The sequence below is a fragment of the Crassostrea angulata genome, chromosome 5 (assembly GCF_025612915.1).
Source record: "Crassostrea angulata isolate pt1a10 chromosome 5, ASM2561291v2, whole genome shotgun sequence".
In the NCBI taxonomy this organism is placed as follows: domain Eukaryota; kingdom Metazoa; phylum Mollusca; class Bivalvia; order Ostreida; family Ostreidae; genus Magallana; species Magallana angulata.
Window position 1 is genome coordinate 55,081,267 of NC_069115.1, and position 18,321 is coordinate 55,099,587.

The 18,321-nt window shown below is 30.6% G+C and overlaps 1 long non-coding RNA gene and 1 pseudogene across 1 annotated transcript; both read right to left on the bottom strand.

Annotated features, from left to right (window-relative positions):
* Positions 1 to 294: 294 nt before the first annotated feature.
* On the bottom strand, positions 295 to 7,588 carry LOC128185514 (uncharacterized; annotated as a pseudogene).
* A 7,026-nt stretch (positions 7,589 to 14,614) lies between these two features.
* On the bottom strand, positions 14,615 to 17,130 carry LOC128183340 (uncharacterized). Its single transcript, XR_008243578.1, has 3 exons — positions 16,990 to 17,130; positions 16,145 to 16,163; positions 14,615 to 15,837 (listed from the first exon to the last, which is right to left on the bottom strand). It is a non-coding gene; the product is annotated as an uncharacterized LOC128183340 (long non-coding RNA).
* Positions 17,131 to 18,321: the final 1,191 nt, after the last annotated feature.

Genomic DNA, 18,321 nt, shown 5'->3' on the forward strand with positions numbered 1-18,321 from the left:
TTGAACATATGTGTTTTTTTTCAATGAAAACTATTTCCGAAATATCAGTCTAGAATTGTTTTCCAAATATCAGGGTCTATTCTTCTTAACATAATTAATTTACCATTGTTAAATATAAACTATTTTTACTTAAGGAATACTAAATGATGATTTGATAAATGGTATTGCAATCTTTAATAAATTTCGAAATAATGCAAGTAACAACAACAACAACATATAAACAATCAATACATTGATTGTATTTAAAAGACAAAGGTGCATTTTCATGTGTACACATTCAAAGTTTTACACATTTTATTGTTGGGCTTCAGTGAAGACCTGCACTTCACAGACGGTGAGAATATCTCTCTGCTCTGGTAAACTGAGAATTTTAATAAGAACATATCTTCCTACAGCACCGGAAGCACAATACACGACTATCCGGTCCCCAACAACTGCCGGTCCTTTGTAGAATCCACACGAGTTTTCCGGTTCGTGGTTTCCAACGTTTACCTGGACATCATGCAGTCTAAATCCTAATCAAACAAATAATGCTAGCTGTGATTAAATTTGTGTAGTTGTAGTTTGTGCCTTTTTTAATGTAATACTGAGTGTGAATTTCGCATATTATTATTTTATAACTTAATTGATATATTAGTAATTTTTTTTTTATAGTTTATGACTGTGAACCAATCAAACTCGAAAACTTTTTTTTTTATAAACAATTACTTGGTATATTACGCAATAACTTAATATTACATATTCGAATGTAGTGGTATTTATTCAGTTTTATTGAACCAATTCAGAATAAATTATATGTATATCTATCATAGTTATCCTGCCGGTTGAAGATTGTAACTTGCTTGATGTCATATAAGGCCTGTAGGTCTATTTTAAGTCACGGTTGGAACTCTTCTTGGGTATGTGCAGTTACGAGACCAGAAGGGCAATTGATGACGTTGTCAACAGCATTAGAAGCGTTCTGATAGGCAGGCCTATATATTGAGCTCAGCGTAGCAGGTTTAGATACTGCAACTGTAAATGCACCATTTCATAAATATATTCCTAAGTTTAAATCTAAATTGTGTCCTTGCTTACTGCCTTTTTAATGATAAACATATATAAAAAATGGTGATTGTATCATCATAGGATCTACATGTAGAACGATTCAACAAAACATTTTTGTGATTGTCATTTAAGATACAATAAATCATACTTAATGATATATATTTAATTTATATTAAAATATAAGCAGTGCATTTGCCTTTGAATTAACTGTAACAATTAATTTTAATTAGAGCAGTTCTTATTTACATATAAAAATTCAACTATCGAAACTACTCTATTTATTGAAAATCGACAACAATTTAAAGATTCAACGTTCTTACCGTTCACTGTCTCTTCTTCCTGAAAGTAAAGATTCCGATCAATAAGAATTAAGGAATTAAACATAGCATAAAAAAGTCTTTCAATTCCAGAACAAAGAATATTTTCAATCCCATTGCAAACAGGTGTTATTTAAACCAACAAAATAGAGTTCATAGTGGAAAATACTTGTAAATAGGCTATTAATCTATAATTGTTTTATATCGCATATTTAATGATAAGTGGAAAATTTCGTTGGAAACAAATCATAACATTTTATTAGAATGCAAATAATGTATAATTGACAGTTAACTTTAACGATTAAATTGCAAGCGATTCTCGATTTTAGAGTTTAAGCAATTAGTCTGTACAACTTCAAAGTCAATTTAAGTTTAATTCTTTTTTTATAAGTCTCTATATATAAATAGTGAGTATGCTATCTTGGTGGGCGTTTTCTTGTATAAAAAAAGAGAAAAAACTGGTACAAATTGGTCAATCGATCTCATATTTAAGCATGTGAAATATGAAAAATTAATCAAAATAGGAAATAAATATCCCATTGATATCTACATGATAAACCATTATCATTCAAATAAACACTGATCAGATGGGGACATTTAACAAAAATGATTCAATAAAAACAAAATCGTATACTTGTAGAAAAAATACTCTGTTTTATGCCCTTTGCAATAACACCAAAATGTGCCTCCCCGTCTTTCCTCAGCAATAGTTTGCTGTTACACAATTTCCATTAATATTTGGCTGTTTTGACATAGAATTCGGTGTGCGTCGTTCAACGGCTTTAGGGCTAATGTACAGCAACCTCGGGCTGATATAGAATACGATATAAAAAAGGTATTGTAATAATCTATATGTATCGTATTCTTATAGAAAATATTCTCTTTTGCAATTTTACAGAAAATTTGCTTACTTATTTCTTATAAACCTGAGGTGTGTATTCAAAAATGTTTAAATTTCTCTTTTCAGCAGTCTTCAATTGTTATCACCTCTATTCTTTATCGGCATGAATCATCCAATTAAAATTTCTGCATTTGATGTGAAATGATAACGTCCACGTCAACTTTGTATGGCGCAAATTGGACAGGAAAGTTTATGAGAGACAAGTGCATAGACACTGAGTAATTTGCTGACATTACATGATGTTTTATTTATTGTTTTTTGTTTTGTTTTGTTTTTTTTTATACTTTTTTACATGGCGCCAGAAGGCGGTCCGTTATTTGATATGCATTTAAATTTTGTAACTGCGTTTTTGCGGGATAGTTTTTTTTGTAGAATTAATATCAGGCTTATTTTTATGAATTAAAAGTAAATTTGCATGTAGAAATATGTTTTATGCCATTAGAAATTAATACATAATTTTTGTTTTACTGGTAAATCTAAAGTAGGCCATAGGTAGCTAAGTTTCGTTTAAAATCCGGGGGCTGTAGAAAGTATGAGGGATAAGGTTATTCCTTCTTTATATTGGGTATACATAAAATGAAATCTTTTTTATTCTCAACTGCATAGGATATAGTCTTATCTTTAGAATACATGTAAAAATTATGCAGAAATGTTTTTAAAATTAATTTTGTGATTCTCTGATATAGAGGAAGGTAACTCTACAAACACTCGGATTTTACATGTGCAGAATTTCATAATTTGAGTAGCAGGTAATATAGCTCTTTAAAAAAGCTGGCGAATGTGCCCTAAAATTACACAAAAACGAGACCTTAAGACTTGCTCTGTGAAATGCATAGAATTTGAAATGACCGATTTGTTTGCAATTTTGTGTTGGGGTGCTTCAAATGCATGGGTGTAGAACAAATTGGGGGCATTATCTCCCATATTTACCCCAAAAAGCAAAGATGAGGCAAAATCTAAACGAATTTATCCACATACTTGTTAATGTTTACGTTATCCAGTTCCCTACAAACGAATCAATTTTGCAAAAAAGAAAGGAACTGTGTTACCTTGTTCCTATGAATTTTGATTTTAAAAATAGCATATTTACATTATATACAAAAATGATTGAATTCCTGTTTTTTCTAAATTTTTGGTCTGTTAAAATTTTTTAAAAATGAATAGAATGCTTGTAAAACTGTTTGCTGTGATAGATGTATGTAAAGGTTTTGAGTGTTTATAATAGGTTTAAATTCCAATTAGTAGAATTATTCTTCTCTAACAATTAGAGGTCTTTCCACCTCATTATTTTTCATGTTTGAAATATTTTTGTTGCAATAGAACTAATAAAATATTTCCTCTGCGTTACTTTATACAAAAGATTAAATATGCATTTTTGTTTTTACCTTGACCATTGAACTTCATGTCATTTTTACATGTCAAGTTAATTTTTTTCAATTTGAAGTGGTCTGATGGCCCTGATGTAAGGTTCAAAAGTATTTTTAGCAAAATTAGGAAATTTTCAGTATTTATTTTATAGTATTGTCAGGGTACATTCGCCAGCTTCTTAAAGTGCTATATTACCCGCAAAAAAAAAATCATGAAATTCTGCACGCGTAAAATCTGGATGTTTTTGGAGTTACCTTTCTTTTTTAAAGTCTCACAAAATTAATTTTTAAAATTTTTCTACATGTACATACTTTTTTCATATATTCGAAAGATAAACCTCTATATTACGCAATTGAGAATTAAAAAAACATATTTTCATGTATACAGCGTAAAAATAGCAGGAACATTCCTACCCATCATGCTTTTTCCCCAGAGAACCCCCCCCCCCCCCCCGATTTTATACGAAACTGTGTTTAGCTACCTAAACACATGTATATTTTATTTCAGATTACTTCTTCTTTTCACGTGGTTCAAATCGTCAGGTATGTATTTATAAGTGCAGAATTATCCACTTTAAATGTGTCGTTAGACCTCTTGATTTCAACGATATTGTTATAACTACGCGGGGGTGTTAAGGAAGCATATGGGCAATTTATCGTCTTATTTTGACTTTTATATTCAAAATCGTGAAATTAAATATCAATTTTGAATAAGATAAAAAACTTAGTATTATCTTTTAAAATAGATGTCAGAGCAAAAAAAAATCGGGTAGTACATTTTTGCCACATTGGTGCATTATCACGTGACAACTATAAATAGCTTACGTATATTCCTTAACATAAAATATGATAGAACAACACTACCCTGCGATTTCCAAAATAAGATAAACATAACAAGTGAAGGCAAAACATCTCAGTTAAATCAAAACCGCTGCTAGAATTTTATGTTCTTCTTCGTTAAATAGTTATTCACCCGGCTATCGCAAAACCTTCCCAACTTTTATAAAGTTTGCACGGAAATCGGTATGTTGCATCAAAACAACACACAACATTGGATTCTTGCAGCACCTTTTAATTCAGGCATTGATCAAACTAACTATACGTATAAAATTTCAAGTTCAATATATACGGGGTAGTGTTGTTCTAGTCGGATTTTTATATCGTAAACAACGACAGAGGAAAGCCTGGCCGAGAAATAAAAGCATATGAACATGTCTTTTAGCGAATGATTGATAAAACTAACATCTCTTTTAGAATTCTTATGTTCAATGCTCAATAAATCACACCACAATACTTTATTAGAGTTTTTAAATTAATTATATTTTGAATATGTTTACAATGCCTTCCGATCAAATTCACACGACATTCAAATTTCAGTCATGACATCATCAATGTGCAAATCACCGTAATACAAACTAATTTCTAAACAAAAAATTGTCTTCAGTATTTTTTATTTGCCTTTGGTCTACGTTTCGATGCATAGATATTTGAATATGGACACAATAACTAAGATTTGTGATTTCACGGAATTACATGTAACTCAGATTCTATTTGCTTCCTTAACACCCCCGCGTATTTTGACTCTTTGAGTAAGTTTACTGAGTAGGTACTTTGCATTTTTAAGAATTACATCTGTAAAATGTCTTTTAAAATTGATAATGTATCATATCTATATGTCTATATTGTAGGCCATACCGTACTATAAGTGCGCTATATCTCTTGATTCAGCAATACAGAAGTATTTATCAATGCGACTGGATTGTCAATTCATGAAGATTTCAATTTGTTCCAAAAGGTAACAATAATATAAAAAAGCAACAATAATATAAAAAAGGGATAATTCTACATAAGTTGATATCTCATAAAAAAAAACCTTTAAAATCCTTTTTTTGTAACATACATTATTTTCAACATGGGATGTTACTACATAATGTTTGATATTATTTGTTAAGCTTATTAATAAATTTCTTGCGATTTAATATTTCCTTCCATGTTATACGAATTTGAACTGAGGCAAAATGCAATGCTCAGGTAATATTGTTGTTTAATATCTTAAGCTTTTAAAGAAATCCCATCATATTTTTTTAAAGTTATCATAACATATTTAAATCAATTTTTTCAGATCGTATTTCTATTCATTAATATACTCCACTGACTAATTTTAGCAGAACTCATTTCGTTTAAGAAGCCACGAATGATTTTCTTTTTTTTGTTTTAATGTAGAAGGAAAAACAATAAAGAAATATTTGATTATACTAGACTTTGACCCGTGTGAACACGGGTTGACATTGCATATGATATCGGACATTTACGAAATAGATACATCGACACATCGTATTGTTGCCATTTACATAATAAAGCTTTAAGCCTACAATAATGTTATTAATTTTACTAAACTCTGCTTAGTTAAAATAATATAACTGTGTGTCGGGACAGGCTTTCACTACAATTAAAATGCATCCCATATACCCGTATTGTTAAAAAATTGCAGAATCGCTCCGACACGATTTTGGAGAAAAATTAATGCAGCTGCATTGAACATAACAGTCAATTTATTCCTAACAAACCATTTAGAAGTTGTAAATACCTCTCATCTCAAAAATTAATTCATATACAACACTTTTTCACCGACATTTTTACTTGCTTTGAATTTACACACCATGTTGATATTCGGAACTATCGGAATTTTTCATATTAAATGCACTGAGTTAGAGTTATCTCCTGTATTTCCTTTGATAAACCTGAATATATATGACAAATTTTCAATGAAAATTTACACGTATTTGTAATATCGTTTCTGAGTTTATCCATGCAAATGTAATATTGTGGAAACATAAACTAAAGGGCCTTCCGTGATTTAGCGTGAATGTAATGCTCATGCGCAAGATTGTAATCCAAAAAAATCCAGATGATTTCCGGATTTTTTAAAGGAATTTTCATTGATTATTAATTAGTGAAGCTTGATTAAGAAAAAATAAAAACAAATTGCTAATCTTCAAGTACCAATGATGTTTAAAATATATAGACCAAAAGACAATACTTTTCTAATATCTCTATCTATCGTTGATAGACTAAGGTATCAACGAGTCTATTATTTTAATATCGTATCTCAGATGAGGTGAAGTATAGTTTAAAATGTCTGATTAAATGATTTATCATTTAACACAATTATATCTTGTATATTGTTGAAAATAAAGTAAAGTTCAAAACAAAATAATCACTTTTTTAAACTAATTGATATACATATGCCATCACTATCTCTAAAATTCGTAAAATTGTAATTATAGATTTCACAAACTGTGCGACCAAGAAGCCATTTGAAGCCACGGCTTTGTTTGATTTGTTCTTTTTTTTTTTTTTTTTTTTTTTAAATATTCTACAATTTGGGCTAAATCTTTAAAGAATTGTTCAATCAGGGATTACAAAAACTGAAAACAAAATCTATATATTAAATAAAATACAGAAAACAAATACGTATTTAAATGAATTTAAGAACGGCATATCAAAATTAAATCATTAATTTAAAACATTCAATACGTGAACTGGCATTTGTTTCGTCTAATCTACTGTGGTTTCATCAATATTCGTTGAATACCAATTTTCGTGGATTTCGTTGTTAAGTCGATCCACAAAATTAAATGTTCATTGGAGTGCAATTTCAACTAACATTTTGTATTGATAGGATCATTGGCCACGAATTTACGTATCCTTGAAACTGTGATTTTTAGAAAATCCACGAAAATTGATACCCACGAATATTAATGAAACCACAGTATCTTATTAAAATTGGACATCTTTAATGTTGTAAAAAATTACGAAGAATTAAATCAACAAACCATTTTGTAATATTTACAGGCAGTAATGTCGTTGATGAGCTCTGCGTTCTCTCCTTGTTTCATCCACTCACAACACGCCCGACATCTATAGAGGTCCTCCCTGATTCGACAGACCTCCATCCCGATACACCGTCTGTCTCCCCGGCAAAACTCAGTGCATTCCCTCAATGCAGCAGGAAAACTCCCTCCGTCGCCGGAAAACAAAACCTTGTAAGAGCTCGTCAGAGACCCAAACGACTTCAATATAAATTGCCGCTGATAATGCTGCTTATTCACTTTGGCTGTCGATAACAGAATAACAAGCGAAAGATATAAGAAAAATAAGATTATTTTTTTCATAGCAAAATAAATTTTTAGATTAAGATTTTCCAGTATGCTGATGGTAGAGCTGTTACTTATAAAGTATTTCTACCGGTTATTAGATCCAAAATATATCCATGAATCTCCTTTAAAACAGTTGGAAACAATACGTTATTTTATAGGAATAATTTACAGTTGATTTTTTTTTCAAATATATAATTTCAGACATTTGGGACTTCTTTAATGAATTTTTTATACATTCCAATGTATCGATTTTTCTAAAAGAATTCTTATTTCATATCAAATAAACTGATCGATTTTACATTTCTAACGATATGTGTTTCAGTGTGAGCATTTAATGTTGAATGTAATACATGTACATAAAATAGTTCCAAATAGCATGTCAATTAAAAGTGAACGTCTCATTTGTTTAAGTTTTGATGGAAGAAACATCTTTCTGAAAAAATAAGTTACGGGCATCTAGCGTGATCACACATTTTTGTACTTTGGTGACCTCTTGTTTTGACCAATTAGAAAAACTCTATTAAAAAGAAATACTTTCCAACATCACTGCGGTTATATACACGTTGTTTATAGATATGGAATTTATATAAAAAAGATGATTTAAGGGAATAAAGCTCTCGTGATAAGTCAATAATTTACAAGCTTGTCCAAATTCAATAGTAACAACCGAGCAACATCAATCATGAAACAACGTTTCTTATTGGGCCTTTAAGTCTTTAATGACACCAACCAGAGAGCCCGAGTTTTAGGCCCGTCGAACTAAGCAAGTTTGGTCAAGAGCGGAGTGATTCAGAAACCCTTGACTTTGGAAGATGCTAATAAACCGTTTGAAACATTTGAATCTGATTTTAAATAAAATATACATTAATAACTGGCGTTTTTAAACAACGATAAAATACAAGATACAAATATACAAATGTTGTATGATATATTTAATTAGGATTCAAACAAATAAGAACTTTTCCGGAATGCATTAATAAATCTTTATCATTGGCATCCTGAAATAAGAGATACTGACACTGATCAAAGTGAGGAAAAAATTATATGTAATATGTGGTTTAAAATTAGAGTAACCAATAGTCCATTTTACGTATATTCACGCATATTTCATGTAAGTTCAAAAGAACTAAAACATTTGCGCTTTTTACTTTTTTAATGAGAACCTTTTTCTGAAATATCGGACTAGAGTTGTTTAAACTATAACTTTCTTTTTTTTTAAGTAATCAATTATTAAAATCTAATAATTTTATCAAATATACATGTAAACCAACTGTTTTTTAAGAATAAAATTTCGTCTAAAAATTCGCCGTTTTCGGTTTGCTACAACCATTCTTTGACTTTTCTTTTTATCTCATGTGATTTTTTTTATTACAAATCAGTTAATCAATGCTTTAATAAGCATTAGACTGATATATACTCAGCAACGACAGACATAACGTTTAGAGGGACTCGAGCGTAAAAAAGGCATTGTACAGACAACTTATTGACGGACCACTAGAGAAAGAAGAATATTTTCATAAAACAAAATTCAATCTTAATTGTTTGAAGGTTGTATGATATCCAAGAAAATGAACAACCAGAGAAAATACCCGTTATATAAAAGAAGGACAACTGGGAAGATAGAGATGATAGAATATTGCACAAGTTAATCTTACTGAAGGACTACTAAATGGAGATTCGATAAACGGTATTTCAATCTTTAAAAATCCAAAATCTTAATAGCACTATATATAAATAAAAATGTATGTTCAACACAAAAATGTTTCTTAAGACGAAAGAATGTTAATTATTTTCTTTTCTTCAAATCTTTTACAGATAATGTACGTTACAGCAACAACATTCAATCATACGTTCAAAGCAATATATTGATTGTATTTAAAAAAACCAAAAATGCATTTACATGTGTACACATTCAAAATTAACGCTTTTACTTTTGGGCTTCGATGAAAAAACTGAACTTCAAAAACGTAAAGAGTATCTTTCTTTTCTGGTAAATGAATGATGTTTATAAGTACAGATTTGCCAAAAGCACTGGAAGCACAATACTTCACTATCCGGTCCCCTTTATCTGCAAGTTCTTTGTAGAATTTACACGAGATTTCCGGTTCGTTGTTTCCAACGTTTACCTGGACATCATGCAGTCTAAATCCTGTTCAGAACAAATCATGATACCTGTGATCACTTAAGATTAAAGTTATGTAGTTTTAAACATTTCTTTTATTTAACCGATGAAAATTCTTTTAGATCTGATGAATATATATTAGAGGTATACTACACACACTATACAGTCACTTATGTTGTAAATCATTATTTGATGGATAACTGGACACTATCTGGTTGAACGAGCTCAAAACCACACATTCTTCATTCATATTTCCCCTTTATGAAAATAAAAGAGAATCTTGAACACAATTTATGTGCTATTTGAAACGTAGTAGTGTAGAAATACAGAGTTTAAAATTTGCTTTCATTCTGAAGTTAAGTACAGTAATATCCGTAGTATCGAAAATAATGGCATATAAATAGATAAATTTTTATATGATCACGTAGACCGTATAAATACAAAAATTGGCTATTGGTACAGGGCTGTACCAATTTCATAACAGTATGGCATGTACTATTTATTTTCTGGTAATGGGAAAGAGGTTTTAGAAATCTTATATAAAAAATGTATTAAATTGAAATATTTCACTGGTATGAAAATGTACATGTATCGTTCTTGGTACCATTTCAAAATTCTTAATCATGTATTTACGTTTCTTATAAAATACTTATTCATTAGTTGCAAGTGTTATTTTGTACGGATAAACTTGCATTGACTTTTTTTAATTTGACATTATTAAAACTGTAAAAGATTATCCTATTAAGTCTATCCTGTATTAAAATGCAACAGTTAACTATGCTAATTGCTCTAAAATCAAGCTTTTTATTTTTCATTTAGGCAACAATCCGGAGTAGTTCTAATCATTACGGGTATCGGGTTAAATTAGCAATTTATGTTAGGTTCTACATTTTTAAAATCCAATCTATGAAATTCTTCCACGATGCTAGATCATAACATTTAACCCAATTCCACCCAAACTAGATATAATTTCACAAAATCATCTATAATCATTTACAATAGTAATATTTATTAGTTTGACGAGATATTGGCCCTTCTGATTAGTCGAAAAATTACTCAGACACCTGCATCAATAACATTTTGCCCAATCTCCTTTACTCAAATGTTCTGGTTGAACACTATTTATAGAACGAAAATTTTAGTACTGTCATTTACATGTAAAGTTGTTTAATTGTTACCTAACAAAATACTTTATAAATATAACTATTTTCGTCCACGGTCACGTCTCCTTGCAACATGGTTATACCTAGTTGCATATTCCAGCGATCTATCTCATATTAAGACCAGTTTTAACGAATCTTGCTGTACAGTGGATAATATCACAAGCCATCGGGTGTATTTCTCTTTTGTTTTCAATTCAGCAAGTTAAGATTTCAACTTTCTATTAGTGTTTAGTCCATTAAATTCAGCTCTCTAGTTATGCATCAGCTGTAAGCACACATATTTTGAATAATGTTGATGATATTGTTTTCTATTTATTTCAGTTTCAGTTACATTATATACATTTTATTATTAATGACACTTATCGGTTTATGATTTAATTTTTTTTTATTTAAACGCGCATTGATGAAGTTATCGGTCGATAGAAAAATAATTAAATTCATGTCTTAAATCAATGTGGTTTTGACTGCGTTACTTTGAATTGTCATGATTGGGTTACTTTAAATATTGCCTCGTCAGTTAATTGAATATATTGATTTTGCAGCCAAGTTTTAGATAATATGAATGTTACAACACATATGGCTCCTACTTTATCTTGTATGTGGATTCATGTTTGGATAGCTTAAATAAATTTGACCATTGTCATCAGTAATTGAATCATAGTACTAACTTGTAAACTATGTGTAATTAAAGTATATCAGCTACTGATGATTTCTTTGGCTTTTTTTCAGGCTACAACTCGAGACCAACTTGCTAGTTACAGCTGCCAAGGTACCCATTTTTGGGAGTTGATTTTAATCAACTCTCCTATGCAGTTACTCTGGCAAACCGAAACTGAAACAGTGTTTCGACCTAAGCACAAATCATCACCGCTGACAAGAGTTAGTTCTTGAAAATAATCGATAAATTCGATGTAATGTACGCTGAAAATTTTTTTTAAAAGGAAACTTATTTATAAAAACCTAAGAAATAGTCAGATTTTAAATAGTACGAACAGTTTAGAAGTTTTTTTGCAGTCGTATGTAATCCTACGCCAGAGTTCAATATAGTCTCGTTCAACCATCGGCTGTCTCCGTGCATCTCCGACAAGCTGTGAGTCTGTCTATATTTAGAGGTCACATCATCAAGCTATCACGTGACCTGATGTCTCTTACTTGTCGGAGATTAACGGAGACAGCCGAGCATCTGATTGAACGAGACTAGAGTTCATTATGGTTGGATCAATACACTTTTTGAAATATTTCGAATACTGATTCATAGTTTGATGAAATAAATTCCATTTTTAGATATAATTACACAACATGATTCATGAGAGGTTTTCTCAAAATTCTTGTCGGAAAAGTCCGAGAATCCATATAATAAAAATGTGCGTAATTCAAATAGAGATTTTAAACTACTTGCCAAGCAAAATAACATATCGTTGATTTTAAAGGGGCATGGTCACAATTTTGGTCAAAAATTATGGTTTCGATTTTAATGTTAACAATGCTTCAGTAAGGCATTTTTAATAGGCAACCGAAATTTGAGTGTCATTTGATGAGTCATAAGCGAGTTACTGAGCTTACAATTCTTCGCTTTGTAAACAAAGCGTTTGTTTACATTTTGAATGTTGAAGTGAAAATTCCAGTTTTAAACCTAAAATGAATGTGTTTATCGTTAGGAACTGTTTATTTATGCTTAAAATGAATAATAAGATAGACAAACCAGCTTTAAACAGATTTATTACTGGTATATTGAACCTATGTAAACAAAAACATGGCACGAGCCTTGTTTACATGGCAAAGAATTGTAAGCCCTGTATCTTGCTTAAAACTCAATGACTGGCACCCAAATTTCATTTGATCATTAGAAATGCATTCCTAAAGCATTGCAAATAATAAAAACAGAAAAATAAAATTCGACCAAAATCGTGACCATGCCCCTTTAAGATAAATAATAATCGATTAAATCAACTCCCGTCAGTACTTCAGTACTTTGATTATCATTGGGCTCATCTCGTGCTTAAATAGTGTTAACACATGACTTGCTATTTTTAATTACTATAACCCATTTTTTTCACTGTTTATATCAATATTGCATCTACTTCTTCAGGTGCATGTGCTCCAAGAGCGATAACCAATGGAAGTGGTCATTTAAAGTCTATTACAGCTGTTTGCTTGGCGGAAATTGCACCATGACAATTTGATAAGAGAATTTATGACAGTTGTCAAGAAAAATAATGCTTTCAACATACATTTTATTCCTAAACATATCATTGAACAAATTAACTACATATAGACACATATTTGAGGGGAAAAAAATACATTTCACAATATCTAATAACAAAGGGATCTTGAAATCAGACGTTTTCTAAAACGTTTTCTGAAATAGTACACGCAGAAAGACAATTACATACAGAAATAGACTATTACTGCATATAGTCCGTCAATCGAATTCAACTATCAGTGATGCAAATACAAAATACTGAATAAAAGGCCGTCAGCATCTAAATAGAATAATACATGATATGATAAGGCATACAGAAACATCAAGTATGAAAGGACATCTGTCAGAATGTAGTTGGATGTCGAGGAGTTATGCAGATCGTCAATCAGCGTAATTATACACAGAGCAGTTTGCTAGCGGTGAAATAACGATTTACTTCTAAAAACAAAAAAACAAAAACCTGTCGCGGTATTGAGCATTGTGATTAATCTGGTAAGTAAAATTAAGTTTAAACACTTGTGTGGATTGTGTTCGACTAATTACAAGTTAAATCATATAGTTTAATTTATGAACATGTAAACAATTTACCGGGATATTGTCAAAACACGAACGATAATTCAGATCATGTAAACTACTGCTTCTTGGGAATGCAGAAATGTTCTACACAGTCGAAATTAACCAAGTTGATATCAAATAAGCGGATATCTCTTTAGTGTACATGAACAAAGAAATCAAGAATATAAATTTACATCTACAAAGTAGTATTCCCTCTATTTCTTACGGAAACTTATAGTTAATTCATAGCTCTATAGAAACAGCCAGATTGAAATCTACACGCCCCGTTTATTGATTGGTCGAAATCTACAGTGGCTGAAACTGACAAGAAAGTGACAGGACAAAACTTGACACGCTCAGTTTATCGATTGGTCGGGACCTACAACTACTTAGGAAAAATCATGAACTGCACGAAATAAACATGACGACGTCAGACTCAAAGTCTCACAGGAGACGATTTCGCTGTTTCTTTTAGTTAACGTACTTACGTACCTTAACAATAATTTAGTGAATTTTACTTACTTTTCATAATCAATTTATAAATTGGCTAAAAAAAGATGTTAATATAGATCACCAAAGAAAGCATTTTATTGTTTAAATATCGACACAAATGCCGGTTAATGTATCTAGACGTCGACAAAGACCTGGACCTCACAGACGGTGAGATATTCCACAATTCCTGGTTGACTGAGGATTGATTTGAACATATTTTATTGCATTATATATTACAATGGGATTGGGCACAAGTTATAAAAACTTAATTCGCCCTCTCCCTGAGGATTGTCACTAGCACATATCTACCTACAGCACCGGAAGCACAATACATCGATATCCGGTCACCAAGGTTTGCTGGTCCTTTGTAGAATCCACACGATGCTTCCATTCCATTGTTTATGATGTTTACTTGGACATCATGCAATCTTTCCCCTTTATGGAATATATAACAATAATTCATTAAAAGTGGTAAGTATTATTTTTTTCTTCATCTCAAAATTAGTTTCTTTCACATAAGCAGTAAGTTTGATGATTGATACCTTTATACCGGTGTCTTTTATTTCCCGTCTATATCTGTTAAAATTGAGTTTTGTCATTGATCTAAATGTACGAAATCATTTTGCTAATCGGCAAATGCAAAAGTTTTTCTTCTTTTTTTCTTTTTGGTTGTTGTTTTGATTTTGTTTTATGTTTTTAAAAATAAAAGTAATAATCCATAGTGATTGATAAATACTTGCATGTAAGATGGCAAGCAATGACGAAAAGTATCCTACTACGGATTTGTGTACATTCTTAATCTTGAATTGTGTTCAATGGTTTCCACTAGCGTTGATTGTATTTGAATTTTAACTATGACATTGAATTAGAAGACAAAAAGTGGATAAAGAAGTAAAAAAAAGAATATGAAATGTTACAAAAACACATTTATGTTTGTCGTTTGAATTCATACAAAATTTAGTTAATAAATTCCCCATGACAATTTTTCAAACCAGAGCATTCTTCGATTGCTGCAGATGTTGTCTGAATTGATTGAATGATGTATCGAGATATTCGGGAACAGAATGGTAAATCATACTGTTTCAAAACACAGAATATATTTAAAATATGAATGATAGAACATAATACATAACAACAGACTGAGAAACCAATAAAACAGCTTGGATTTAATAGTCGATGAAATTGTCCTTTAACAATGATTTACTTTGAAACAGTGAGTCCACAACATAATGAGGCAAATAACCTGCAAATTACTACCATCTCGAATACTATTGTTTATTTTTAAACCTTAAAATGCTTACCACAGCAATCCTGTCTGTTGTAGATGGTGACTTTGTTAACGTCAAAAAAATCGCTTAAAGGTCTATTTAAATCTAAGGTTGGAAGTCCAAATTGGTATATGCAAGTAAGGTGAGGGAAATACATTTAAGAACAATGTCTACGGCGTGAGAAGCTGTCTGATTGGTCTTGGGAAATGTTGAACTCATAGTGGCAGACTGTGATACTGCAACTGCAAATACACAGTCTTGAAACTAATTGTTATTTATTATGATATTCTAAAGGTAAGTTGCAAGCTTTTACTTTGTTATTTTTCTATTAAACATGTTTGAAAGTTGGAAAAAGGAAAAAGAAAATTAGCGCGATTTAGAAAATATATACTAGCGTTGAGCTTTAAAGAAATATCATTTGTTTTGAAAAATTAGACTTTGCCTTCTTTTCAATTTAAAAATAACAAAAATTGGCCAAAAAGTGTTTAAAAAAATGTTATCTAAATTATTGCAATATTATTAATCACAAACATTAAAGAGCTTTCTTACTATTTTCTGCATCTTCTTCCTAAAAATGTAAGATGACAACTTTATTTTTTTGAAAAACAACTGGTCAAAAACATTTAACCTACCCAAAGCGAGTTTAATGCTCATGTTTTGTATTTAATCACATCAAAGATTATTCCATTGATCAGTTGACCTTTATTATGATTAAACAAAAATAAATAATTTCGTTTACACAGGAATTTATAAAAGCCTATAGGTAATTCATATAACTGAAACATAACATAGAAGGGATATTACCGATAATAACGCTTTTTTTAACTTAAAACCAACTCCCTAAAAAGTGGTTTTTCGAGTTTTATGATATTGACACATTCAATAACTCTTATAAAGGAATTATTCGCATAAAATTCAAAAACAAGCTAAATGATTTTGAATTTGTTGTTTTGTCATATTATCTGCACCCGGATAATAATCTTTTGGGCCGATACTCGTCTTCTTTCTTCACCCACCAGTAACACAAATATATCTGCATAGTGATCATATGGAATCCATCATCATTTGTGGGATTTGAAATTGCGATTAGGAAAAACTTAAGAATGTAATGATTGCACGGACGAGCTGCGACCTAGAACTATTACAGATAATAAAATAATAAAAATTCACTTTTAGAAACCATAAATGACAATAGATGTTGTGTCTTAACCATACCCTACGAGGATGGATCGAATGAGTACACTTTGCATTCTACTCGACAAAAAATCAATTGTTGACTCGGGGATTTGAAACCCTGTAAAAATTTTCGTATTACCAGTTGCAAAAATATAATAGAAAAATTCAGCCCATTTGCTCAGAGAAAAATGTAGAAGGCCGGATCACATTTCACTTACCTTTGACTTAGTAACAAACACCGATTTCGCACAATTGTCAAACACAAAGAGGTTCATCTCAGAACAATAACAACAGACACTGTTATAACCTACGCTGAATTCCTCATGATTTTCTGAAATCGGATTTAGCAATAACTGCGATTAAACAACACAGCAGAACGACACAAAACCAGTCTGATAACCTCTATTACGACCCCTGCAATATGATAAATAACGGAAATATAGGTGATCCCAAAATTCAATGGTACTGACCCCCCCCCCCCCCCCCAAAAAAAAAGATAAATTCAAATATAATAATTATTAAAACTAAATAATGTGATAGTGCTTTATTGTGTTTAAATATGGCAGTTCAAGTTTTGGACCATGTAGGGATATAAACATTCAAAGATACAAATATGTCCTTTTATTAAGTTTATAAGTTGTTTTAACTGTTCAAATTTTAAAAACACGTTTTGCAGTGTCTACCTTAAAATCATGACCCAAATTGCCCGTTGGTGTTAATTTTGTCGTTTATAACGTATCGCAACAAGTCGAGGGGTCCTTGCCTCAAATAAAAGAAACATTTTTTTCTGAGACAAACCAATTTATTTAGGATAGGAATCAAGATCATACATAACGTAAAAAAAATGCGACGCTGGCCACGTCTATTAATACAACCTGGGACATAAACTATCAATGTTTCGAACATAAATTTTACAAAAATAAATAATAAACATGGTTAAATATCGCAGAATTTGTTGTTTTTAAGCTCAGTATCAACATTCTAAATACTTTCTAACCATGAACAACCAATCAAATATATCTGTACAGTAATTTGAAGTTCTTGACAGTTATCTTTAATTTTGTACAATCAAATTTAAGTCTACTGAACATACATTTTATAATTTAATAAGTGAAATGGCGATTTATTTAGCAGAAGAGCATGAAATGTCATTGTACTTAAGATAGTGATAAACCATCTACTTATAATCAAGTCTAAGATATATAGTTATCATGCAGTATGTTTTACTTATTACGGGTCAAGGGAGATAATTCGATCTAGTCAAAAATGTAAACAATGTACGGCATCATGTCAATACACGAACGATAATTCAAAACGTTTTTGATAAATATCACTTACACAATCTTTAAACGGGAAATCAAGGGATATTATAAAATTATATAAGAATACAATTGGAATAACGAGTTTAACGCCATATATACTATATTTATAGCATTGCAAATCGAGCAAAAATGATTATATTACAGTATGAAAAAAATTGATTAGTATTGTCGATTTATACAATTAAGGAGCTAATAATGAAAATTAAAATAAAAACATCAACAAACAAA